At 43.7% G+C, this 27,696-nt stretch overlaps 1 protein-coding gene across 12 annotated transcripts in view; it reads left to right on the forward strand.

Moving 5' to 3' along the window:
• TENM2 (teneurin transmembrane protein 2) overlaps nt 1–27,696 on the forward strand; it is a 1,165,071-nt gene that overhangs the window by 1,032,384 nt on the left and 104,991 nt on the right. The window lies entirely within an intron of this gene.

Genomic DNA, 27,696 nt, shown 5'->3' on the forward strand with positions numbered 1-27,696 from the left:
TACAAAGTTATCAACTTTCGAGCATCATTTTGCCTCTAGATTTTGCTTTTGTTGTTGATTAAGTCAGATCCAGGGTTGATTTCATGCCAAGCTGGCTAATGTACTTGCTTGCAAGGAAACTCTCAGAGAATTTTCCAACCAAACCACTGACTTGCCCCCTTGCACTTACTGCTGATTCTAGCCAACAGGTTTGAAGCCCTTCACTCAGCCCTAGTCCAAAAACCCCTGTCACAACACAGATCAGCAACCTGGAGTGAAAGGCAGGGTTGAGAGCTTGTTTTGTGGCTGACTTATGAGTTCAGACTCAATTTCCCATGCTGTTCATTTGGGTGGTTAAGCAGAAATAACGTGCACTCTGCATTGGATTTCCCCCCGTTCCACCTAATTGGGCATCTGAGGGGCAGCATGCCAGTCCAGGCCACCACCATAGCACTGGGACCCTGCCGGGACAGTCTGTTGGCAGTGAATGGTTTTTGCAATCTCGCAGTGATGCTTCAGATCCCACTTCCCCTGCAGCGCTTTCATTTGCAGTTCCCTGCAGAGCCTGGAGGGTAATTCAGAAGACTTTCAGGGAGGGATGTGCACAGCCCACCACCGAGACAGTTCACAATTCTTACCAATAGCTTCCATTCTTCAGGGGCGTTCCTCTTGATGTATTTGTCATGCCCAATGTGACTTAAAGGCCCCCCCCAAACCCCAAACCTCCACTGCCCCCATCAGTCCACCTCCCCAACACACAAGAAAAGAAGAGCTCTTGCCAGCCAATACCCTTTAGGTAGAAAACCCTACTTTCAGCTTATACAACCCAGCCTCACCTCCGCTTTGCTGTCCCTTTCCTGCACACGCCGAGGGTTTAGTGCCCGCACGGTGATGCCTGATAGATCTTGGGCCTGCAACCCATCTCTACTCTGAGACCAGCTCACAAGAACGCAGCCCAGGTGGGTCAGAGCAGAGTTTGGAAAACTATGGCTGGAAGGCCAAACCTGGCCTGTTGCCTGTTTTTCTAAGGCTTATGAACTAAGAATCGTTTTTATATTCATTAAGTGTTGAAAAAAAGAAGAAAACTATTTTCTTACATATGACAATTATATGAAATTCAAATTTCACTCTCCATTAAACACTGTGTTATTATTAGAGGACAGCCATGCCTTGTTGATGTTACTAGAGGACTCCCACCCTGCATCTGGGTGTTGATTGTGACAGAGACTTTAGCCCACAAAGCCATTTGTTATCTGGCCACTTACAGAAAGAAAAAAAAATTGGCTGACCCCTGAATTTGAGAGTTGCACAAGTTTTGATAGAGAGGAGAAAAGAGGTATATCAACACTCACATTAGGAAAAGGACCCCAGTTGTGACTTGGAGGCTATCAGGGCCCAAGAGAAAGGGAGAAGGCCCACATATCCAGTCTAGTGTGGGACCAGAGAGAAAACAGAAACTGAGTAGAAGTGCCTCCAGGGCCTTTGGAAATGGAAAGACAATGGTCACTTTAGTCTCCATAGAAAATGGTGAGGGTATGGCCAGCAAGAGAGTACAGGAGATGCTTTGTTCTATCTAGCCTGTTGGGTGAGATGAATTGGAAGAAGGTGTTTCTGCTCCCTGAAGTGTCTGGTTCAAGTTTCATATCTCCTTGTGCTAACATACATGGTATTTCGAGAGAACTAGAGAAAGAGGAAATCTGTATACCCAGTAAAGCTCCCAGCAAAGAGTGGTGGTCCCAGATGGTCTCTGGTTCAGAGCTCTGATCTCGCGTGACTATGAGTTCATGCCACATGAGTTATAAAGATCTTCATCAGCAGTCTTTTCTTATGAGAAATTAAGGCTCTCTCATTTTATTAGTAGGATAGATGCTTTCTTCTCATAGTTATGTTCCCTGGGATTTGCTCAAAAAAGCCAAATATACCTTGGCTGGTGAGATTTGCTGTTCAGCATCTAGATATGTTTGGACGCACATAATTGCTTCTTTTGCTGTTCAACCTCTGGCCCTAGAGCTGTTTGATGGAGTTTTAGTCTTTTATTTTGAGCAGACACTCCTGTCAATTCATTTTAAGTAAATGCCAGAATTTACAAACCTAGAGTCAGTCCACCTCCTCAGGGATACTGACAGCAGAAAGGAAAGAGAAGTTCTTTGGTACTTTCCCAACAGAGCCTCGGATGCTATATTTTGAAAATAGAAAATAAATAAGAATGAAATGGCACCTCATCTGTAAACAACGTGTCGGGAGATATGGGGTAAGACATAGTCTGGTGCTTAGTTGGGGGTTACTTAGGTTGGCTGTGGCCTATTTTCAGAAGGTCATAGGGAGGTGGTCTCTTTAGGGTTATTGCAAATAGCTGAACAATTTGCTTCAACACTTGTGGGTCACGTTTATTTTGTTGAAGGAAACAAGAATACAGATGAGAGAGAAAGGATGAGGATAAAAACAGACTTCTTAAACAAAATCCAGTGAATTAACAGTATTTACCCATGTTTGATTAAATACATTCAACCAAAATTTTCAAACCAAACTTTTTTTGTATTTGGAAATTTGGTACCTATTGCTAAAGATTTAAATGTAAGATATAACATTTCAGTGTTAACTGTTGGAGTTAACATTTTGGTAGTCTGGATTCTGCCAAGCAATAATTCTTACACAACTTCTTTCTAACAAGTTAAATACAAAGTATGGCTAAAACCTCTAGAATTACATAGATACAAAATAGACTTTGAATCCAAATCAGCCACAATTCATGTATATCTTTAGAATATATCAGAACTGTTTACATAAGCTGCAGTTCACTCTTATGAATAAATCAGGATGCACATTGTGTGATTAGAATAGTTTTATTCTCTAAATACAATCCAAATGTGCATTGTTATTCCTACTATCTGTCACTGCCACCACCACCGCCGCCCCCACCGGTATTTAACTTCAGAAGACCAGCGAAAGCTATAACAACAGAGCAAAAAGGAGCCATAGACTAGGTCAGAAGTCACTATGAACTATCATAAACTCAGATAAGTGTCTCTTTTAAGAAATAGAATAAACGTTAGCGTGTTTTTTGAGCAGAATTGTTGGGCAAAATGCAAGGAGAAATCAACATTCACATTGCCAGAGAATGCAAGGAGGGAAACTAAATGCTAATTGAAGATTGTTGCTATTATCTCCTGAATGTGGGCTGTCCAGACATCCGCTCTGAATAATACAAACTAACACACCCACAGAATAAATCCACCAGCAATAGGCACCAAAGCTAGCTGAGCTGTTAGGTGTCTGGGTAGTGAGTAATGTCTGTAATGGTTATTCCAACCCAGACAAAAGTTGTGTATTTTGTCTATGTGGTCCTGACCTCCAATTGCATTTTGGAATCATGTGGACTCACTTCCTAGGACCGTGTGGAGCTGAGTGACCTGCCATGTGCCACAAGTCAGAACAGTTTTCTTTTCCCTCTATTGCACTGGGACCTTTCTATTTTTCCACTTTAATTGGTTGGGGAAAGAAATAGATTCTTGTGGTGTTAATAAAGAAAATGAATCTTTACCCAAGGTAAAACCAGCCATGCGACAATCTGATGTGCTGATTAAGTGATTGTCATCAGAAGTAGACAGGGTCACCGTCCAAGAGGGAGAGAGCTTCAGAACTACAGGGAACAGGATGGGAAGAAAGCGACTGTCAAAATTAACCAACTTCAGACTGAGTACAGCTGCCACTGCATCTCATTCCAGTTTCATTCTAAGTTTTGGAAACTTTTTTCTTGTAGCTATTACCCTTGAACAATTGAGCTTTCATGACTCTACAATGAGATCAAGTTGAGATGAAATTAGCCACTGTGGTTTCGTCTTTACCACCAGGTGTATGGAAGCAGCTAATTCTCTGATTGGTTAATTAACCTATTTCCTCTGGGGGTTCTTATTAGAACCTATCCTGGGAGCTTCATCTTTGTTGAAATGAACACCTGAAGAGATGGTCTTCCACTGTTAAGGATTACAGACATACTTTTAGTGGAGCACAAAGGATATTCCACCTCTGGTTATTTCCCCCCACAATTTGACTAAAATGTAAATCTTCCCATTGAAGATCAGGAATCACCATGTGCTAGAAATTCTCTTTGGGTCTGGGTCAGGCCGTCTGCCCAGGTTTCCTACCCAAACTCAGAACAAAGTCTAGGAGGTAGAAGTTACAGGAACACATTTTCAACTCACTTCAAAATGTAAAATAAAATGAAAGGAGAAATCTGCTTTACAAGTAGTGAGATTCTCATCACTGCACATGTTTACTTTCTTGGTTTAGTTGTTGAAGACGGACTTTAAGCATCAGTTGGAAAATAGACTAGGTAGATGATACAAAGCTTGCCCTAACGTTAGGCTCAACCATTCTGTGGCTTAAATGGAAATATTTTTTGTTTGCCTCCTATGTGATTTAATACTACGTGCCCATTTAGGGAGCTCCTATCACAAAAGAAAAGAGGGAAAGAAGGCTTGATGTTTTAGTTCTGTGGGGAGACAGTGACATGGAGCCTTCATTGTACCTCAGCCTTAAGGTTTCACCGGGTTCTGTTGATGTCCTAGCTGGTGGCCCCAGGGCCAGGACTACACCCAACAGAGAAATACTTGATCTGAGGTGTTACTTTTCACAAGAGGAAAGAACTAAAAAAGTTTGGAACTCTTAGAACAGAAACCCATGAGTGAGAGTCAGCATGAGGAAGATTCTAGACTTGAAAGAAAGGAAAACCGGTAAGAGTAAGAGCTGTTGAAAAAATGGGAAGCAAGTGCTGGGTCACTTGAGCTTTTACAGAGAACCAACATTCTTTCCAAGTCTATAATTCTCAGATACCACAGCTTGCACTCAAGACTGTGCATTAGGGGAAAGGAACACAAACAGGGCCCTAGAGATTTGAACTCCCTTAGATAAGCCTGATGGACCTTTTCTCCTTACTTGTTATGTAGTCATTGTAGTGTCATGAAGAATAGATTGATGGAGAATGGGGGACATCTGTGTTCTAGGCTTGACTGTGCCATCAACATTCTGGGTACCCGTGGAGAAGTCACCCTACCTTCCTAGCCTCAGTTTCTTCCTGTGGCAAATGAGGGGGTTGGACCACATAATTGCTTTCCATAGGTGTGGTCCACTAACATGAGATGATTTCCACTGGTGCGCAAATGTATTTTATTGAATAATTACATAAGGCTTTTAAGAATAAGTATTAGGAGAAGCTATAACTAGCTCTCAAACTCATGATTATACTGGCATTATTGCTTAGGAATATGGCAAAAGTGGATAGCAATGTTAGGCCTGAGTAAATTTAAAGAAAAAAATAAAGTAAATAACAGTACAGATATTGCAAATACCATGAATGCAGTATGTGATTGACTGAATTTAGAACATACTTGGAAGAGATGTTCTCTAAGGACTTGCCCATCTCCAGAATTTTATAACTATTGATGCAAAATTATATGAATGGGCCACTCCAGTACAGTCAACCCTCTCTCTCTTCTGTAAGGGGCACAGTCGTTTTCTAGGTAGGATCCCATAATATGCACTTTACATCAAAGGGTTAGATAGAGCATAGTGTTGGCTAAGCCGGTGATGCATTGTTCAATTGTTGAAGATAGTCAGTGGTACCTTTTGTTAACTTAGTCTGTCTGTTCATCTCAGGTCCAATTTATATCTGGTTTACCAAGGGAATCTTTTTGTGCATTGAATCACGTCCGTACATAGTTCATCAGACTCCTCTTTTTCCATTTATATTTGTGTTCATAAAAAGAAATGGTGTTAAAGTAGAGGTTCTTCTGCCTAGACCCACTTCACTTGAGTTCAGGGTAATGAAAGCTTGAAGTGCTTAAGATGCAGGCTTCTGTATCAGTCTACGTGAGATCAAATCCTGGCCAGTTTCCTAACCTTTATGCGCCTCAGTTTCTTTGTCTGTAAAATGGGGGTGCTAAATACTACCTACCTCAGTAGGTTCTATGTAAAGTACTTGGGACAGTGCCTACTGTAAAGAGCCCAGTAAGTGTGAGCTAACATCATTGTCATCATCCCTCCATTGTAGCCGTCATTATCCAGTACCAGTGCAAGACAAATTAAAGGGCAAGGAGGATTAGCAAAACAAACGTCTCATTAAGACATTTCTGCTACCTTCAGCCTCCCTTTCATGTCTGCCTCTGATCCCTCCAGCAGTTAGCAGCATGTCAAAAGTAGCACCTATCCACTACCCGTTCCCAACAAAGATTTGTTCTCTAACTTGCTGGAATCTGGTTCTTAGAGAGAAGCACAAACTTCCTCTCTTCCCTAGAACAGAACCTGTTGATTTTATCAAACAATTCAATTATGCATGGAATCAAGTAGTCCTATATTGATAGAACCTTATTGTGAAATCGGGGCTCGCTACTTGCAACCAAAATTTCTCAAACTAGACCTCTTGGACATATTCTGGAGGAGGGAAGAAGTCTATGAGGATTTATTTTTAATTCTGGGTTTCATTTTTATAATAAGTGCAATTCAAAAGAAAAACCCTTTCCTTTGAAGAATCAGTTTGAAATTCTGTTATCATTGAGAGAAGAAAGCTGCAGATCTTCTAAGTCAGGGTTTCTCAAACTAGGGACCACAGACATATTCCGGCCGAGTTTGGAAGGACACTGCTCTCCTTTAAGAAGGAACCCGGCATTTCTCAGGTTTGAGGATGCCGCCAAGTCAGCGCCCTGGCCTCTCCTTTTTGTACTCCTTCCCATTCCTCCTGACCCTGGGTTCCAAGATCATGTTTCCATGCGCTCTGTACATCAAGGAATAACCCAAGAGGCTCAACTTTAACTCAGTTGGGTGGCACACGTGCCTTCTGGAGATGCAAGCCTCTCACTGATTGTCTGTCCCTATTCAGCCCAATAAACTTCACAATTACCCTTGTTCCTCCTACACTGCAATTGCTTGAGTCCTTGAAGCAAGGCCCATGGGTAACATCTGGTGATTCATTGCAATTCCTTGCCTCATCTCCTGGGTTGTCAGGAGCCACACAGAGTATCCCAGATGTTCATGTAAGAAACAGATTTTGCATTTCCTCCCAAGTTGCCTGCCTAATGGGATTCAGTCTTATACCAACCCGCCTCTTTCATAGCACTCTACCTCACAAGTTCTTTTTTTTAAAAGGCTTGCCTTGATTGTCTTTGCGAAATAGGGTACCATAATTTCGACAACCCGCAAGTCAAAGTCAGGGTTTATTGCCTTCCTCCTCATCCTTTTCATCATCTATTTCTATGCATCATTACAATCAGCCCCACAGAAGGCCACCATATCATGGACTGTCTCTGAGCTTTTCCCTTCATTGGTAATAAAGAAAGAAACCACACAAGACAGCAGCTAGGAGAAAGTTAAGTATTTCATCATAAACATTCTCAGGATAATTAGGATGGATTAAATTACAAGAGAAAATGCATTTAGTTAATCTTTCCTCTAATTAAAAAAATATCCCTGGTTTTAAGTAAAGTGTTTGTTTTTAAAACATATTTTTATTGTAATCAGGAAGGGGAGGCCTATTTGGACCTCAGTGATAGGATGCTACATCTGCAAAGTAATTAAAAACTACCAGTCAGTGTTTTTTTTTATTACTAAGATACTTCAGGAGCCTGCTCAGTCCTTTCTCATAGCTTTCACCATGGGATTATCCACCAGCGACCTCATTCTGTGGTCCAAGGTGGTGTTATTCTCTGTTCCCAGATCCCTGAAGGTGTGGCTGACCCCATTTTGGTCAACAGGTGTCAAGTGAGAAGATTAATTCAACAGAGGTTTATATACTTTTCCAAATGATCAGGGATAATAGTCAAAATGACATGTGTAGTTGACACAAGACATCCATAAACTAGAGCATGGACCCAGGCTAGCCCCTAATGGGTCCTATTCCAAGACTGACAGAGCCCAGATCGCCCCAAGCCCGACAGGTCTGTCTCACAAATAAGGAATCATTCACGTCTCCTCCCCAGTTCACAGCTCAGCTCAACTGCAAAGCTCACTCCCTACTCTCACCCCAAACATTTCTAGAAGTTTCCATGGGTGCCTCACATGCTTACCTTTAGCCCATTCAGACTCTTCAAGTTTGGTCACCTCATTGTTGCCTGCTGACTAAAAAATTCACTTCAGGGGAACCCTACAGTATTTCCCCTACTGCCAGGGTCTGTGCCAGGCATATGACAACCAGCACCCTCAGTGAAGTTCTCAGCACTCTACTGAAGTCCTGCTGTGTTTTCACTGTGAAGGAGAGAATACCACACTCCCCACCCCGAGGAAATTTATCAGCAGGTTCCACATTCCTTTGAGAAAACAGCCCTTCATTTTTTGCCTGTAGCCCCTCTCCCATACATTGTGATTTTGTCCCAGGGCTGGGCTGTAAGACAGACACCACAGGACCCTTTTCTGCTTCCTCACCTTCCCTACAGCCTCTGTAGACCCAGGGGTCAAGGGGGATGCTCACAGCCAGGCTCTGAATTCCAGTTCAGACTCAATTAGGATCCCTGTCATCGACACAACCAGCTCCTTGAGAAAATCACCTCATACCTCATTTAGATTAAGGCTTGTTTCCATTTTCAGCCAGATCAACTGCAAAAAAAAGGGCCCCTGTGATCTCCCCTCCTCATGCTAATTATCCCACAAAAGGAACAGAGAGGCAACTGCTTCCACATCACCTAGACTCCAGATTTCCAACAGTTTCTGGCATGCTCTTTGAGGCTGCTAGTACTGATCATGCATGACACCCGCACCCCACAGCACCAGCTATATATCACAAAACTATGTCCTGCCAGACCCCAGAGAAAGGAAGGGTTAACCAATATTCTAAAGACTGAAAGGCCCACATAATTGCTGTCCAGAGGAATTAAAATTGCTGACAATCCTGGCCACAAATTCCAAGTTTAGCTGCAGAAACACCATATTAGCCATGAAGCTGGTTAGAACTTGGCCCAGAAGGGTCATCTGTCTAAAGGTGTAAGCAGAGTGATGGGCTCTGATAAGTGTGAATTGTATTTCTTTGTTTCTAAAATTATACTTTAACTTCGAGAGGGATTGCCAGACAGCTCTGTCTAGTTGTCTAGAAATAATACCAGGGGGTGGGGGCTCCCAAAGATTATAATATAACCATCTCACAAGCCCAGAGACGTTTGTACCTGATTTATTCCAAGTTAGCAAGCTGTCCATCACTGGTGGTGTTACTGCATCTGGAACAGTCCCCCTAATGACACCAGACTCAAAGCCGTGGCATCTGCTTTGCAGAGAATGTCCTAGCAACAGGCAATGAGAGTGTTTCTCTGGGTTAGGTGTATGTGTGCCTGGGAAGCCCACATTGTCACTAATGATAGTGGCAATTGCAGTGAATAGGGAGGGAGACAAATTGAAGATATTGACAGCAGTAAGAGAAACTAGCTTTTTCCTATTAATCCAAAGAATGCAGGCAAGTTGAGATGGGTCCCCTAAGCATGTTGCTACCAACTTCTTGCCAAACTTTGAATAAGAACTGATTTAACTTTTTGTTTCTATTTAATGGGGTCAAGAAAGATCTGTATCCATTCACTTACTGACCTGCTCTCTGCGGGCCTGATAAAGGAAATGTTATCATGTCATAGAGAAGCCTAGCGCAGGAACTACGCTACCCAGAATGAATCAGCTTGAAGCACATAATATACATCAACACGCACTCCAGACTCTCAGGATCTCCCTCATAATGTTTGTAGAATGTAACATCTTCCCTCTTTGCTAACTATTAACTCTCTTTGTCACCACCTTGGTATTGTAGTTACTGTGCATTCCCTGGGTGGGGTGGAGAAATATGTAGCAAAGGATTGAATGCATGAGCTTTGGAATTAAGCAGGCTTGGCTTCAAATCCAGCCTCCATCAGTTGCAAGTTGGGTAATCTTTGGCAAATTATGTTTTTTCCGGCATCTCATTTTTGTGCAATTGTGAGGACTTCGCTTACAAATGAAGCTCTGAACGCATTGCTTGATACTCCATAAATGTCAGCTTAAAAATCACAAATATTTTTTAAGTCCTAAGTATTTTTAGAAGTCATACATATTCTTGAGCTAATATGTTATAAACATAAACAAGAAAGCCACATGTGTATCATCCCATACCGTGTCTGGCGTCCACACCTCCTCTGTCTGGTTCCAGCTGAGCAGTGGTAACCATGTTCTTTGCTTCACTCATCAAACCCTTCCCGAGCACCTGCTGTGTGCTAGGTGCAACATAAGCTTCCTCTGGGTGTGTCCCTAGCGCAGCGTAAGAGAACAGTGGTTGCCCAGGGGCTGGTGGCCCTCTGAGAAAAGTCAGACCTCAACTCTTTTTTTTTGCCCACATGACACTTCGCTGTTTTCTAACTCAAGACATACTTCCTGGTGTTTCTGCCAATAATTTGGGGGCTATTTTCCAACATTGTCCCTTGCTCACAGCCTACTAAGGAGATCAATGTAAGGATAGAAGCCTTAAACTTCAAATGGTCGTTTAAATTCATTTGTAACACAATATAATTACATAAAAGAAAGCAGTCAGGTATCAAACTGTGGATCCACACAAATGACTCCCTCATAAGTGTTAATATTTTCAACAACGGAAGAAATTTAGTTAAATGAAGATGGCAACTCATTAAAATTTGATTTTCCCTCCTATCCTTTTTTATCTTTTAATCCATCGTATATGGCACAACTTGTTCTGTTAAATAACACTCATTAATTAAATCTCATCTTCTCTTCGCTGTATCTGTATTTTTATTTATTATGAAAACCATCATATGCTTATAATCTAATTTAGTTGGATTAGTGCTTGGACATCTCTAGATAAGAAAACCTTGAGGTTTTGAGGTGGAATTACTGGCAAGGGAGGGAGTGAAAGAAACCAAGTTCTCATTTCCCCCTGGCAGGAGGTGGTGGGGCAGGCCTCTCCTCTGCTGGGGGAGTCAGCCTAGATTTGCATAATGAAACTCATCATTGCATAATGAGTTCGTATCTTTGTTGAGTATGGGGAAGGGAGGGAGGGCAGAATCTACAGAAAGAGTTGGTCAAAGCAAATACTCCCATGTGGGTGAGGCTAGCGCAATGTACGTGAGGGCTTAAAAAAGGGTGCAAGCCAGTAGGTAGTGGGGATAACCTGGAAAGCAAACACCCCTCTATGGAGGGCAGACATGACCCTAGCTAATTGTTGCCACGTAGAAATACAAGCCTAGTTTTACCAAAGTTCCCAGTTTTGCAATAGAAGCCAGCTATCAGGATTTGATGTGCCTACTTTCCCAATTTCCAAATGTTGGCAAGCAATTCAAAGTTTGTTAAAATGCTATACAGGTCATTCAAATAAGACAGGGGGCCAAAAAGACCACCCATCTGTGGCCACTGACACTTCTTCTCGTGCAAGATTAGTATTGAAGTAGGGAACATCATTTGCCTGGATTGAGACTGGTACAGCTTTGGCTTTTCTCCCTTGATGCCCAACTCTCCTGGTGACTGGTTTATGCTGGTGAGAGTCTCATGACCACAGTATGATGGTGATACTTGGCACTTGCATGGTGAATTTTCTCCAAGGAGCTCAAAATACTTTGTGTTGCCCCGGTCAGCCTCACAACATGCCTGTCAGACAGGCAGGTAGCTGTTGGCCCAAACACACAATGAGCAGCCATAGAAAGTATTTCACACAAGACAGCTAGGTTGACTCATTGATTTAAGTCCATGGTCTACACAATTGGCAAATACAGCATTCAAGAAGCATGGGCAAAGTTTCCCATTTACTGCCTCCTCTGCTGCCCTTTTTTGCTTCTCTTCCTTCCATCTGCTCCAGTTGATAGCTGAGCTCCAGATCTCAACAATATATACAAGCAAACCGAGCGTGAGTGTGAGTGTGTACACGTCTGTGTGTGCATGCATGTGTGTGTGCCCATCTGACTTCTTGGCAGGCCCAGCATGGAGCATCTGCACCCATTACTATACATGTCTGCATTGGTCATTGGTCTAACGCCATGCTCTGAAATGCTACTTTGGCAAATGCTCAAGACCTAGAAATTCCAAATATGTAACCTCAGGACTCTGGATATATGTATTATACTAACAGTGCCTAATAATTCATGCTGCTTCGGGTCCCTATGTCCCTTTCTCTCCCTTAGGCTAGTAGAATTACAACTGTGAAGGAGGAGACTTTCCCCTACAGAGCTGGCATATATGCCCTCACTTTAGCCACAGTAGATTAACAGGAGTGGCCAAATAAAATAGGGATAAGGGCTAGAGCCAGGAGCAGAGATCTCTGAACTGACTTGTGTAGAACACCTAAGGAAGTCCCACTGACCAGCAGTGATTAGAACTCTGCCTGTCATCATTTTCCCCTCTCCGACAGGGCTCAAGGGCTTTGCTGCACAATCCCCCTGTGCTGCTCCTTCTGCTCTGCTTCAGTGGCTCGGCGCTCTTTGTCGTGCTCTACTCAGGGGAATTCCATGGCTTTTCAGGCATAACCCAGAGAGAAGACTCCAGTAGAGCAGTGTAAACCTGCTGATCTTTATCCCAGGACAGCAGAGCCCAAATATCCTCCATTTTCTAGATTGCTTTGCCCTTCCTTCCAAATGGTCTCAGATCAGGCTACAGATTCCTGGGAACAGTTCCCACCATGACATTCTCCTACAATCATTCACATTCTCTGCATGCGAGCATGCCATAAACATCCTGCAGAGGCAGATGCAAAACCAAACACCTGGCCATTTTAAATGCATGTGTTGATAGAACTAGACTTATTGACATTGGAACTACAAAGGCTGTCATACCCACCAGCTTCCCATCTGATCCTGCAAGTTAGGATGCTCTTCTTTAGAGTCAAAGGAAACTGCCTTTTCCAGGGATGAAAACTTTAAACATCCCACAGAAAAGTATGAGCAGTTCCTCCTTGATCTAGGCAGAACCTCAGTGGATTATGCTTCCAGAATCAACCATGCTGCTTTAGCTCATCCCAGTGATCAAAATCAATATTTTTAAGTATGTATATTAAAAAAACATATCTTGATATAGCCAGGTATAAAAGTACATACCTGGGTTTATAAAGAGATGGCTTTTCTGCTGCCTTGGGAGGAATCACCTTGTGTCTTCCACTTGGCTGTTCAGAATGGAAGTTTTCAAAGGTCAGCCGAGGCTTCTCTTTATCTTCACTCATCACGCCTCTCAAAGTATCACACAGACAAATCACCATTTGTATCTTTCCCACACATATACAAAAATGCATTCTTTGAAGTTAAAAAGGCACCATGTTGGGGACATCTCTGTCATAGAAGCCTCAGGATGACTTTAAAAAAATCAAGAGAGCCACTGGCATCCTCAGCACAGCCAAATCCAGGAAAACACACAGTGCCCTGCTGTACAGGGTGCAGATGCCAGCACAGGGGACCTTCATGGTAGGTCTGCCAGCTTTGGATTAAATTGACTCCTTAAGGCAAACAGTGAAACTCAGGAAGGCTCAGGCAGGCAGATGCCCCTGGAGTTCCCACTCAGCCCTGCTCAGGTTTCGGAAGAAGCTGAAGTGAAATTGCAGATTGAGCTAAACGCCTGGCCTCACCAATAGTCACTTTAATGGTGTGTCTGGCTCATGCTGACACCTGGGATGGATCTGCCTGGACATTTAAATTTCTATTTCCAACACCGGTGCAATTAGGTCACACTGAGTAATGCGACTTTAAAATATTTTCTGATGGTAAAAGCAAACGATTGCAGTGTTATAAAAATCATGTCATTAAGGAGACATTAAGATGTTCCTGATACTGATTCCAGCAAGATAAAAAGCTGCAAGCCACAACTTTGAGGGAAAGGAGGCAGAGGCCCTGAAAACATCATGAGGCTGATACATAAAGAAAGCTGAGCTGGGAGTGGCTGTGGAGGCTAGAAATGCACATTGCTCGGGGTTTTCCTTATAATTTGTTTTTCCTCCCAGGCTGTGGCTTCACCCCTTTCTATTAAAACCCTGACAATACCTCCCAAGAATGACAGTCTCTGGCAGAACCAATTCCCTTAGTTTGGCCAACCCCAGTGCCCAGCAGCAACACATACTGTCCTGAAGAATCTACGTTCTCCTCTGACTTGGAGCAGGCATACACCAGGTGCCCTGAAAGTGCTGGCTGGCTTGAGATTTTCTGGGCATGAGCCTCCTTAGTCATTTAAGAGAAAACGAAAAGCCACATTGAAGCTAAGGAGAATAGTATATAGTAAGAGGCCACTGTGAGTTAGCTTCAAAAATATTGTGTTTCTTAGCTGCCAAAATAGCCTGTTTGTTAGAAGTGGAGAGCCGAATTTGAAGAGGAATATCAAAGGGAGTAACTAAGTAAATCAAGGGTTTCTCCTGAGATTTGGAGCTTTGAAGCCCTCTGGAGGGACTGACCAAGGGATGTGGTGTCCTGTGATCTCAAGCATACATTTGAAATGGCAGTATCACCCCCAAAGGAGTGAAAAATGGTTCTCAGGGAGGATGGAAAAATCTTACCCTTTTTTATGTATAAAACACAAATATATATTCAGGCAATAAACAGGTATGGAATATATCTGTGGCATTAAAACTTATGGTGGAAAGAGGAATTGAGGAAAGGTCTAAAGAGACACATGGAAAAGGAGATAAAGATTTAAAAAAAAGTTGAGAATAGTCATTTGGTAAAAGGAACGATAGATTGATTTGTTTCTAGGACGTCAATAGAAGTAGCCTCGAGTTTCTTTACCAGCGATACACTATTGCTTAGGAATCTTTCTGCCAATTCATGTTTCTGTTTTTATTACCCACCTGCCTGCTGGTTTGGATTTATCTCAAATCATTTAGGACAGGCCAAATAATTGATTTTATAGATGTTTTGCATTTACTATAACTGAGTTTCTTTTTTGGTTAACAACAGCTAACGGTTGCTGAGTACTGACCATAAAACTTGCCAACCCCAGTGCCACATTCTTAAAATACCTTCTTCATATCTCATCTTCATGTCAATTCTGTAAGACAGAAACTATTACCATCATTGTACAGGTGAGAAAACTGGCTCAGAAAAGTTAAGCAATTGATGTCTTAACTGTCAGTGAATGGGGAGATGAGCTCCAAATCCAGGTTTACTTGACAGAGACCAGGTGTGACCATTACACTATTTTGATCACTTGCTTTGACCCCAGGTAGCTGCAGCAAGAGGGTTACTTTGGAGGCCAGCCATGAAATCAGGTTGTATAGGCACCAGAGAGGCCTACTGGTGAAGTCACTGCCAGCAGCTTTCCTCTGTGGTGGAGGACACCCCCCTGTTGGTACACTTTGGGGCTCTCCACTTTACCAGTGACCCCCTGGCCAAAGAGTGCACTAAGTTATCTCAGATTCCAAAACTGAATCATTGCCCCTCAGTGCAGGCATGATTGGCCAACTTCCCTAAATTTAAGTTGACTTTCTATCAGAGTTCACATTTCCACCAACTTTTCATTAAATTAATTATTCAAAACAGTTCAGAGTTAGCGTTCTCACAGCAACTGTAACTCTGCCATGACTATATTAAGGCGTAAATTGAACAGCATGTTTTGCAATAAAGTTAATTTTATATTCACCAGAGAACTGAGTTATAGTTGCTGTGGGAACCATCATTTTGAATCTCTTGACTTTGTTGCATTTACATTCTCAGCCACAGCGTTGCACACCATAGCATATTTTGCATGGATGCTTAATTTGCTTCATACCATGGCCTGGCTACCCTGAACTTGGAGGGCCTGTGACAGACTAGCATAGTAACCTTCTAGTTTTTCCAGCCTTCTTATTTATTCTGGTACCTGTGACACCTCACGGAGAAATACCAGAGGAACTAAATGATCCCATTTTATCTTAAAAATGTCTGTCATGAGGAGATGACTTTCTTTAGAAGCACAGTCAGTGAGAGGCACCAAGTCTCAGGCAGTGTTGACTAAAGCAGGCAGTGCCTTTGCATTTATGTGGAGCCAGGATTCTCATCCAAGGGTATTTGGGCTCTGTGCTGTATTATTCAGTACACACAGGGTGACCTCTGAAGCTCCAAGTCCTTGCAAGTGCCATTAATCATGCAGACATGCATGGCCATACATCAGAACTTATTGGGGCTCCAGAAAAACTAAACGACATTTCCCAGAGCCGCATAAAAATCCTAGCATCTCTAAATCAAGACGCATTGCAGGGCCTCTCTAAAAGGAATGTACAGTAGAACTGGAATAGAACTCGGGCTAAGTCCTGATGGTATGGAATTGGTAATGTGTGCCAAAGTTAAGACAGAAGCTTGTTTGGGAGGAATAGCAGAGGGAGATGAAACTCTGAGATGGTTAGAGATGCAAGCATTCCATCTACGAGTATTATCGATTTTTGTACCTTTATTGGAAAAGTCAGTCATGCTTTCTGCCTCCTGGGGATTGCTCGGCTGCAGTGTGGAAGTGTGGATGTGTGGAAACTGCAGGTTAGCAGCTGAGTAGCAGCTCCCATTCACCATGCAATTATCCATTTAGCTAAAATGTGACTTAGCAGAAACATTCTGCTAGTTTGCATGTTTAAAATGTATTTGAAAGGAGGGGCTTTTGTTTATCTTAATGAGAGAATTTTGAAGAGAAAACTCCTGCCTTCCTGAAGGCACACTTATTATGCAGACCTGAAGAATAGCACCTAACAATAGCACAGGCCAGGTTGTTGGAATTCTGCCTCCCATTTCTATACTCTTTCAGAAAAACAGAAGTCTCCTTATTTCTCATACTGTGCTACATATAAATACAGCTCCTGATGGGGACCTACTGCAAAATTTGTAAAGACCCTGTAATGACCAGTGACCTCCCCCCAAGTCCTTGACAAGCTAAAACCATGTTAAGAAAGTACTAGAACCCTACATGCAAACAGAATTTCAAAGAGCAGGGTAAGTTCATGATGACTCAAGGCTACCTGGGTCCCAATGATGGGAAGGAGTGCATGATAGAAGGCGCTAGATTCATAGGTAAGGGCAGAGATGGGAGATGCCATGCCAGCCAGAGGAAAGAAAAGAGGGTGAAGAACAGAGGAGAGTGGAAGGTTTTTGTTGTTTTTGTGCAAGGCAGAAAGTAACGTAAAACAAGATAAAATACAGGCCACTGTTTGCAGTCATTTGACACACAGTCATTTGAGAAAAAGTTTTCAGAGGATTTGGAGGGATTGGTTGGTAAGGAAGGCTTGACAGATTAATAAATAAATATAAATATATGTATGTATATGTGTGTGTGTACACACACAGATGATGGATGGATGGATGGACAGAAAGAAGTTGGATGGAAGGATGGGTAGATAGAGCAAGTGTTTTGAGTGTTTCCATGTGCCACAGTTCGGATGGGTCACGATGACCTATAGAGAGAAACAGAATGCAAAGGGATTAAATTCCAGGAGTAATGACCTGAGAGGGTGTTTGGGGGTGGCCCCACGAAGGCCCGTTACCAAGCAGAACTAGATGAAGTGGCAGAATCGATGCAGCCTTGCGGTCTGAAGTCGTTACACTGAGGAAGTCACGGAGGCCGTTTGCGGGAGCTGTTCTGTTACACTGTCAGCTCCAGCCCTGGGGATAGAACCTGGGGGACCCAGGGTCCTCTGCTCTCCCTCACCCATGCTGCCTTTTCCCTTCAGCTCCACATGCCATCCTTTAGTACAGGAAAGCAGCTCAGAGCAGAGGGCAGAATCGCTGCAAAAGGTGGCCTCCTCTCCCTCATTTGTTCACTGATTCCCAGCTGAGGAGTTTAATTGGTTTGCATCTCTGGAGTGCTAGCTTACTGACAGTGTATTTTTTCCCTGCTTTTGTGGTCCAAACGTCTTTCCTTTCGGAGGGATGTGTAGAGAACCCTATGCACATAGAGCATTAAACCAGCCATGTACAGTCATGGCAGCAGGGCACCCCGCACCCTGCCCAAGCCACGGCCATGGCTTACCAACCTTCTCCTTTTGGTCTCCTGGCCGGCCCCCAGATTCAGTCCTTAGGGCCCCATCCCCAGTCTGTTCTCCCAGCACAAAGGGATCCTTTTGAAAATTCAAATCCAATCAAGCCATTCCTCTGTTCAACAAACCCTCCCAAGTGCCCTCTTTCCACACCCCAGCAGAACACCCCTTTCTGTTAACATACTTTTCTGAGCCTGGTTGAGATGTCCATGCCCTGTGATCCTTTACAGTCTCACCTCACATGCCTCTTACACTTTCCGGGGAAATCTGCAGATACCAAGTCCCATCCCTTATGCACAAGTCTTACTCATGGAACTCTCAGGAAATTACCTCATTCTTCTCATTGCCATTCCAGTCTCTGGAGGGCACCTTCCTGGAGTCTTTGCTACACTGACAAAACTGATCTGCTTTAAGCAATAGCCAGCAGTCCCTCCTCACAGCCAATTGAAGTGCAAATCAAAGGCTTCCCTAAGCTACACAGACCCTTCTGCTACCATTTGCTGTTACTTTTAACAAGAACAATAATAATAGCTATCCGTTCTAGAATGTTTACTCTGTGCACTTAGACCTAGTTTATGGGGCGTGTGTATTACTCCATGTATTTACACGTATTTATATAGTATGCTAAGCATGTGCTATGTATTCTCTTTTAAACCCCAGCATCCCTCTGGGATAGGTAATTTTATTGCCCTGGTTTCACAGATGAAGAAACTAGGAAAAAAGAGTGTATAATTTTTGCCCAAGATCATTGCAGCCAAAGGGTGGAGATAAGATTTGAACTTCTGCAGCCTGGATTCAGAGCCACTGTTCTCATCACTCGTGGTCCTGCCACAGGGTTCCTGAGCTGATGCAGTGCTTTGGCCTAAGGAGGCAGCAGGATCAATTAGAAGGCCCAGCATGCCCACCCAAGAGACTCAGTATTAAAGTCTCTTGCCCTTGGGGGACTTCCCCACCATCCCCATCTTCTGCTTCTGTGCCCACCAAGGAAAAGAGTCAGCCCTCACTCTCTGTCTTTGATAATAACCAATTATCCCAGGTTGCCTGTGACTGAGAAGTTTCCTGGGACTTGGGACTTTTAATGCCAAAACCTTGTCAGTCCCAGGCAGGTGCAGACAGTGGGTCACCCTAGTTGACAGCAGAAGTTACAGAGCCCATCTGCCTGGTGTCAAATCCCGGCTCTACCACTAAACAACTCTGCAACTTTATCCAAGTTACTTAACTTCTCTGTGCCTCCATTTACTCACCTATAAAGTGGGAAGATTGTAGTACCTACACTGTGGAGTTGTCTTGAGAATTCAACAAGCTAATGCATGAAAGGCCTGTAAAGAGTGCCAGGCACACAGAAATGTCTACAGACAGGAGAGTTTGCTATTCTTTTTGTCATTATAATAACAGTGTCTTAAAATTACACTAAAATCTTGGAATTACAGTCCTGGAGTAGATTCTTTGCCTAGCTCTTTTAACATCTACCAGAAACCAGCATTTAGTGGTTCCTTTACATTTCCTAAAGTTGGGCTACAAACAGCAACAACAAAAAACATGCAGCAATTTATCGTTGGCCTGATTTTACTCCAGTTAAAAGAGAGCCGTCAGCCCTGCAGTAAGTAACAAGTCCGTGCCCACAGGCCTCCTCAATGTTATTTGTGTTTCTATGACTCTCCTGTGGCTCTAAGGATGCTCAGTGGTTGCAGAAATTGGATGGTTAAAAATAACAAATAAGAAATCAAAGTCGCGCCTTTGTCCCTATTTCCATACCGGGTAGGTACCACATTCATTATTTGTTGGACAGCTATGGGAATAAGCAACACAAGGTACAACAACTTGATTATCCTCCAAGAACCAAATTAAACCATTGAGCTTTCTTATTATTGTCATCCCTGCCTTTGTGTAACTCTTGTCACCCTCTTAATCTACCAACGTGCCTCTCTTCTACCTCGCTGGGTGCTCTATTCTGTCTCTTTCAGTCAGAAGGCATCAGCTTCTTACAAGTTGAAAGGCACGGACCTACTCCAGCACTCATCGGCAGCCGCTGGCATCAGCTTGGTTTGGACCCTATGCCGCAACCAGCTGTTTCTTTTGCTTGGGGAAGTGTCATCCATCCAGGGGCTTGGGGTGTGGCCTGCGGGAAGCTTTTTCTTTTTCCTGGCTGCTGAGTCAGGGGCACAGGGAAGCAGCAGAAACACCACATAGCTTATGATGCATTCATTCCACAGTATCTCCAGGGCTCGGCACGGGGTGGGAGCTGGGAAAACAGCCGCACGCAGCAGTCAGAGTCTTTGCACTTGGGAAGTTAAGAGGCTCCCCGGAAGATGGGCATTAGATTGCCGGTTCTCAGCCTCAGCTGTGCATGTAGGAATCACTTAGGGAACTCAAAACATAAAAAATACGTCTGCCTGGGTCATCCTTAGAGATTCTGGTTTAGCTGGGGTGCAGCCCAGCATGGGGATCTTCCAGGACCCTTCGGTGATTCTCACGTGCAGCCACGTTGAGACCCAGCACTTGAAACAAAGGATGAGAGAGAATTATGGCAAGTACCGTGGAAGGAGGAGTAGGAGGCGCTGTGAAGTCATGGAAGAGAGGAGGAACCCGGAGCTGGCAGTCAGAAAGCCTTCCCTGAACAAGTGCTAGCTGACGAGGATGAGTGGACTTATCCAGAGTATGGGGAGCGTAGTTTAGGGAGAGGTGTCTGCACGAGCCCAAAAAGAGGATCCGGGCTGTGTTCTAGGACATAGTGGGGCAGTGTGGCTTGAGCTCAGAGAGCAGGGCCGAAGTGCCAGGAGACCAGTAGACTGCACTGGGCAGGGCCAGGTAATGCAGGGCCTCCAAGACCCTTTCAGGGCTTTAGGACTGAATCCTAAAGCAGTGGTTCTCACACAAAGCAGACATCAGAATCCCCCAAGGGCTTGTTAAAAATGTAGATTTCCCAGCCCCATCCCCCAGAGGTTCTGATTCAGTAGGACAGGGATGGAGCCCAAGAATGCACATTTCTAGCAAGTTCCCAGGTAAAGCTGCTGCTGGTCCCACACTTTGAGAAGCACTGCCCCGATCCAAAACAATGAGAGAAACCCCTGGTACATTTTCAGCAGGAGGTGGCACCAGCTGGTGTGTGCCTTAGCCACAGGTGATATTCACCCATCACTAGCCCACTACATCCTCCTTTGATCAGGTAAAGTGGAAAAGGAAAGCTGATGTTCTGCGGGTGAAGAAAGCCTCCCCAAAAGGAAAGCACAAGCTTATGTCAAACCCCAAACCCTGGTGCTACTGGTGAATATGATTTACTCTTGGATTGCTTAAGTAACTGACACGGGGTTTCCCTCCCAAGCAGAGGTATTCCCAGTTGTTGCATAAACTCTCAGATTCCTCCCTCCATGATCTTCTGCTTTAAAAATCAAAAAGAAGTAGTGATTGGAGCTTGAAGCATTAAAACAGTGAAAATATGCCTTCCTTTCTCCTTTTCTGTAGAATGTGGAAGGGTTGTTTTTATTTTTCAAGTTCACCATTTTTTCAGGCCAAGGCTAAGCTGCTGCCTTCCTTCTCCCAGGCAGATAGAAATGCTGCTGATCAGCGAGAATCCAGGTGCAACCAGGAGCTGTGCAGCACAGACAGCTGGATCCAAATTTATATCACCTCACGGAGGCTCTGCTGTTTCTGTAGCTGCTGGGGTGGAGGGGGTGTGATTTCTGCCTTATGAGCAAAAGACAAGCAGTAGACCATAGAAAGGATCACTGGCCTTCTCAGCCCTCCCCACCCCAGGTTTCCCCATGCTAGCCCCCACGCAAACCCTTAAAGACGCTGTTGAAACAAAGGAAACCATCTGCCTCTGGATTTTCCGTGTCATCACTAACAAAGTAGAGGCAGCTGTTCCAGCCCAGGTTCATGGCTGAGCGTCCCTGCCAGTTTGTGCCTGGAAGCAGAGCCCTTGCACAGCTCCCTCATGTTCACATGGATGAGCAGGAGGGACAAGCCCTGCCATTTCCCAGGTACCAGAATGCTTCTTTGGCAGCTGGTCTTCTAAAATCAGTTGGAGTTTTCCCCAGGGTGTCTTGAAGCACCAGATTAATTTTCTGAGCGTTTGCCACTGCTGTTTAGTTATAAATGGCCACCGATCCCCTAGTGATTCCCAGTTCCCAACACCTCAGCTGTTTCTGATTCTAAAGAGTTCTGGAATGCAGTGGCAGACTCTATTACATATTTCCAGTGTGCGTCTGCTCTTTAATTCCACAGCTCTCAGAAAACAATGATACTTAAAAGAGTTGGGAAAGTGGGGAATTCCCTAATTAAGTTAAAAGGCGAAAGTACAATTCTGCCCAAGAGAAGCCGCCATTTATTCCAGCTTCAACTCTCCTGCCCCTCAGAACTGCCCTTAGCTTCATAGGTTTTCTCCTCACAGATGGACCAATGTAGCATTCCTAGATTCCCAAGTGGTGGTCATAGGGGGAGCATGGGTTTCTTAGAATGGGATGCCATCACACACTGAGGACACTCAAGAAACCTGCATTTTTTAATTTGAAATAGAATAAGCTTTTGTTTTGTTCCTGATCTGGAGATGAGGCAAAGAGAAATGGCCTGCACTTCAAACTATGTCCCAAAGAAAAGCCTACCGCTAATTACAATATTTGTAATAGTAACAACTGTTATCAATGCAAACAAGTGTTACTATAAATGTGCCAAGCTCTCTGCTAAAATCTTTGCCTTTATCATTTAATTTATTCACTCTGGCATCCGTATAAATTATCATCATCATTCCTGTTAAGTTATTCATTCAACAAACATTTATTGTCTGTCATGCACCATTTTTTTCCTAGACCCTGAGGCTATCACAGTGAACAAGAGACAGAAATCCCCAGCCTTCAAAAGTGCAGATTGTAGTCTTTGAGAAGGACAATAAATAAGATTAATTAGTAAGCTATATAGTTTTACAAGCAAGGTCAAAGGTGAATCTACCAGGTCAAGGCCACACAGACTTCAAGAAGCAAATCTAGGTTTTAATCCCAGAACTCTGACTCCAAACCAGTTTAAGGTTTACCCCTTGGTTCAGAAGAGAGTTTCCACAAGGATTTCATCCAGGACTCAGTAGCTCTCCTAGTGATCTCTTAAAGCAAGCAGAACATCTCACCTCTCCAGCCTTCCTTGACATCTGCCTACATTTACCTGCAGCCTGTTTTGTGATTCCATTTGCGTTTCCATCTGAGTAGGGTGTTGTCCTCTCTGCTTTTCTTAGGTGTGCTTGATATTGAATGTTAAAGTCCTACTTCACTTTCCACACCCCTTATACAATATTAGCCACTTATTTCTACCTCTGAATTGCTACACATGGCAGAACATTCCTTGATGCTTTTTTAGAAAAGCCTTTTATGGTAATTACAGCTTTCTTTGAGTGCATTTATGTTCCCTTTTTACTGTGCTGTAGGCATTATTTTGTTCATGCCTAATTTTTGTTAAGGCCAAAAGCCTGCCTACCTGGTTACTGTGTTGACAGATTTTTTTTCTTTAAGTGTTTAGAATTTTACATGTAGAAAAGCCTTGGAAACCATTCCATTTCCACTCTGCCAAAGGCATTAGAGATGCTGATTTCAGTCAGAAGTCACTCATGCATTCATTTCCCTATTTCCTGAGTACTGGCAATCCACGAGTAAACCAAGATAGATGTGGGCCCTGCCCTGACAGGTTTACTTCAGAACTGGAGTGCCCAGGGCTGCTGTTCAGTTCTGCACTGCACAATTCTAGGGGCACCATTCAACTTGTAGTTAATGATGATATGCACATTTGTTACAACAGTTTTCAAGCAGGTGACAGTAAAATGTCTTAAGGAAGGGCTGCTACATGGGCTAGCAAGCAGCAGGGAGATGGCAGATGGCTGTGATACAGTGTGGTGGAGAGGGAGGAGAATGTAGGATAAGGCACCATGACTGCATTTAGCCTGGATTGGGGAGCTTTGAAGAGGCCTCCTTGGGATGACTTCTGAAGGGGGGCAATTGAAGTTGGGCAAATGAGGAAAGGGAAAAGGAAAGGCTGAATGGCTTTGGTTCAAACAAAGCCTGAAGTGTATTGAGGTAGGCTGACGTGATGAGAGCCAATTCATATAAGATTCGTAAACCAGTTTAGGACTTCAGACTACCCTGGAGTCAATGGAAAGCTATAGACATGTTTTCATGAACAGAGAGAAAAGGATGATGTTGCAAGACTGGAGGCAGGGAGACCAGTTAGTTGGCTTTGACCAGAATCCACACCAAAGATGAGGATGGCTTGGGTTAATGTGGTGATAGTGGGAGTGGAGGACAGATTACGAAGATATTTAGGAGGAGGAACAGACAGGACTTCTTGTAGTTAAGAGACTTAGCTGTTGACTAGATACAAGAGATGAGATAGGTGGTGGGAGGGGGAGGAAAATTAAGAACCACTCCGAAGTTTCAGTGGTGGACAGTGAGGTACATGGAGGTGCCATTCACTGATAAGGGATCAGCGTTTTTGGTGAGAGGGAGTAAAGAGGTTGAATCCCGTTTGAATTTGAGATATGTTAGTGAACAGATGGAGACCTTGACATGCAAGTTGGAGTCTATTTCTAGAGTTCAGAGAACTGGAGATGAAGACTCAGGAGTCATTTGAATATAAGGGTGTGCTTGTGGTTTATTTTTTTAAATCATACTAATTTTTACGAAGTAAAATCCTGCCTACCTGGTAACTACCTCAATGGATACTTTTTTTTAGTGGTTGGAATTCTATGCCTAGAAATGTCTTATAAAGAAACTGTTCCATTTCCACTCTGCCAAAAGCACTGGAAGTCTGATAGAACCAGCCCAAGATACAACTGATGCCCCTGAATGCTCTCCCTAGGAAGAGAATTTTTGATATTTGAAAAGGAGTCCCCACTATCTTCTCATGACTCTTGGAGGAGTCTATAGATAAGGGCCAGGCTTAAATGATAGAGCACCACATAATGGTTTTCCATTCATTCAAGAACCTACTATGTGCCTGACACTAGGCCAGGCTCTGGGATCCAGTAGCAAACAACGAAGTCTCAGGTCTCATGCAGCTGTAGGTCCGAGGCAGGGTTTCTGTCTTGGCACATTGACATGTGGGACTGGATCACCGGCTGCTTATTGGAGGCGGGGGCTGTCCCATACATTGTAGGGTGTTGAGCAGCACCCCCTGCCTCTTCGCACTAGATGTCAGTAGCACCCTCCCAAGTTGTAATAATCACAAATGCCTCCAGACATGGCCAAATGTCCCCAGGAGGAAGGGAAGGGGACAAAAGTGCCTCAGTTGAGAATCACTGGTCTAGGATCATGATAGAACCTGAAGTCTCCAGACAGCCAGCTGTCTGGTTACATGAAGAACCATAAGCTGTGCCTTACCACATTCTATATTGGTGGTCTCAGATGAGGACACCCAAAGAAGTCAGCAAAGCTAGCCTGAAATCCAGAAGACTCCATACAGGAGACCTCTTGAATTCCTAAATGCAAGCCCATAAGCCCAATCCACCTCCAGTTATAGGATACTCTCCAGAGAAAGCCACCACCTGATACCCATTTGCCCTCCAGACTAATTGCTTCCCACGTTTTGTTTTTCCTTAAGTAGAAGCTGGCTTTACACTTTACAAACACTATGAATCACCTCCTCGGAAGGCCACCAGCAGAATGAACTTGTGCTGGGGGTAGCCTGGGGTTGCCTAGCAACACCACGCACCTACCAAGGCTGCTTTCTTCCTCTTCAAGCTAAAAGCAAAGTCCTATCCATTAATTCCTAGCTACCTTGAAAACTTCTCAGAGATTTGCCAGCTTCCTACTGTTTGTGTTTTCATCTTCCTTATATAATGCGGAGAAAACCGCTACTGTGGTCTGTTTATCTCACTTCAGTTGGTCGGGGGTCGGGTGTGGGGAGGGATCAAGAGAGAAAGTGAAGGGGGAAAAGAATCTCTTTCAGTCTAGGGACATCCATATTTTAAGTGCGTATCTCTGACTGACGTGCTAGTGTTCCTTGCAAATTTAAATTTTCTTTAGCAGACATGGGTTTCCTACACAATGAGGCTTCTGTTAAGACTTTGGGCATCATTTTAGTCAGACACGAGACCTCAAAGTAGCTAAATAACAAAGCTCATATAATAGATGTCGTGCTGAACAAATGCTGGTTGGTCTGTCATTTAGTATTTTCTCTATGATCCATTCCCCAAAACCCTACTGGTAGAAATTATAAAGCTGGATGTGGCTAGAGGTTGAAGATACCCCTTTCCTTGAGAACCTGTGAAACGTCCTTGGGCTTTCCCTACTGAGTTCCATTTCGCTCCTGCAGAATGCTTGTAACAGTTCTCTAAAACTGGGGATGGCGTCCCCTCCCAGTACTCTCTCACAACATGAATAGGGGTTTGTTGCTGGCCAGGGGTTTTTTCCAGGCCAGGCCATGGTTAACTCCTTGGTAACTGAAATGTGAATCTGGGCGTTGTGAGGACAGGTGTGGAGACCAGCCAGTCTTCTCTGAGGCATGCAGACACTGGTGCTTCATTGGCATCCTGGATTTAATGCCATGCTGTGCTATGCAGCAAAAGAAAACAAGTTTCTGGGTAACATTCTCCTCACTTCTTGTCAAGACCTCCTTACAGAGACTTCCCCACATAGAACTTTCCTTCTCTTGCTTACCCTGTTCCCTCAGGTCCGAACCTATACCACGTTCTCAAAAGTATGGGGGACAAGCATTCAGAAGTGAAACTCAAAGAAGTAAATTGCAACTCAATTCCAGGCCCTCTAGTCCTTTCTTCTTAGGAGTCCTTAGAAATTCACACCACTGCCACATGTACAAATGAGGTTTATTGGCATTCTCATAAGAGGTACTCGAGAGGAGAGGGGGAAGACAAGAAGTGAAGGCCTTTGGAACCCCAGAAAGCACAGCAGGGGAGACGCATGCTTTTGATTCAGAAGATTTGGGCCAGAAAGATTTCAAATAAATTACCTCCATCATTACAAAACTCTTCATCCCTCCACCATTGCCCAATGCACTTGGCAATTTCTTTGTTTAAAAATAGGTATAGAAAGAGATGGAGATAGAGGTGGTGGCAGAGGTAGAAATAGATACTCAGGGAAGTTACTTTCTGGTGAGAATTAAATTAATGGTCATTTAGGGTGTATTAAAATGAAGTAAGAAAACATACCTGGATTATACAACTCGGCAAATTTCCTAGAAGTCATTGCCTCATACACTTAAATAAGGTTAATTTTACAGTATGTAAAAAATGGCTCAATAAAGCTGTTAAAGCAAAAAAAAAAAAAAGGAAACATATCTAGGAATTCTTGCCAGCAAGTGGGTTTTGTGAGTGCAGCCACATCCTACCAGTTCTGTGCTTCTCTCTGCATCAGTCTTATAAAGGGTGATGGAAGCTCTGCTAGGGAGACCCAGCCCATCTCCCTTGAGCGCCTGACCGTTTCTTATCTTTCCTCGCCCAGACCCCTTTGCCCCAGCTCAGGAAAGTGGTAGCTGCGATTGTGTGGGGTGCTGGGGCAATTACAGAATTAGGTAGGCTGCTGATGTCATATTCCCCCACCCCAAAAAAGAGGAAAGAAAGGAAAGGTTATCACAAAAAAAGAAACACTCAAACCCCACTGACTCCCACATGCACATATACATTCCTCTATCTCTTCCCAATTCACGGCACTTAGCACCTACTCCTTCCACAGCCTTCAGATTCTGCAGTGTTTTTAAGTCATGCCATAAATAGGTTGAGTGATAAACAGCTGACATTTTTAAGTGCCCCTTAAAACTAAATATTACAAAAATATGAAAATAGCCCAGCAGAACCATCCAGTTCTTGGTCATAAGAA

The sequence above is a fragment of the Manis pentadactyla genome, chromosome 2 (assembly GCF_030020395.1).
Source record: "Manis pentadactyla isolate mManPen7 chromosome 2, mManPen7.hap1, whole genome shotgun sequence".
NCBI classification, from domain to species: Eukaryota; Metazoa; Chordata; class Mammalia; order Pholidota; family Manidae; genus Manis; species Manis pentadactyla.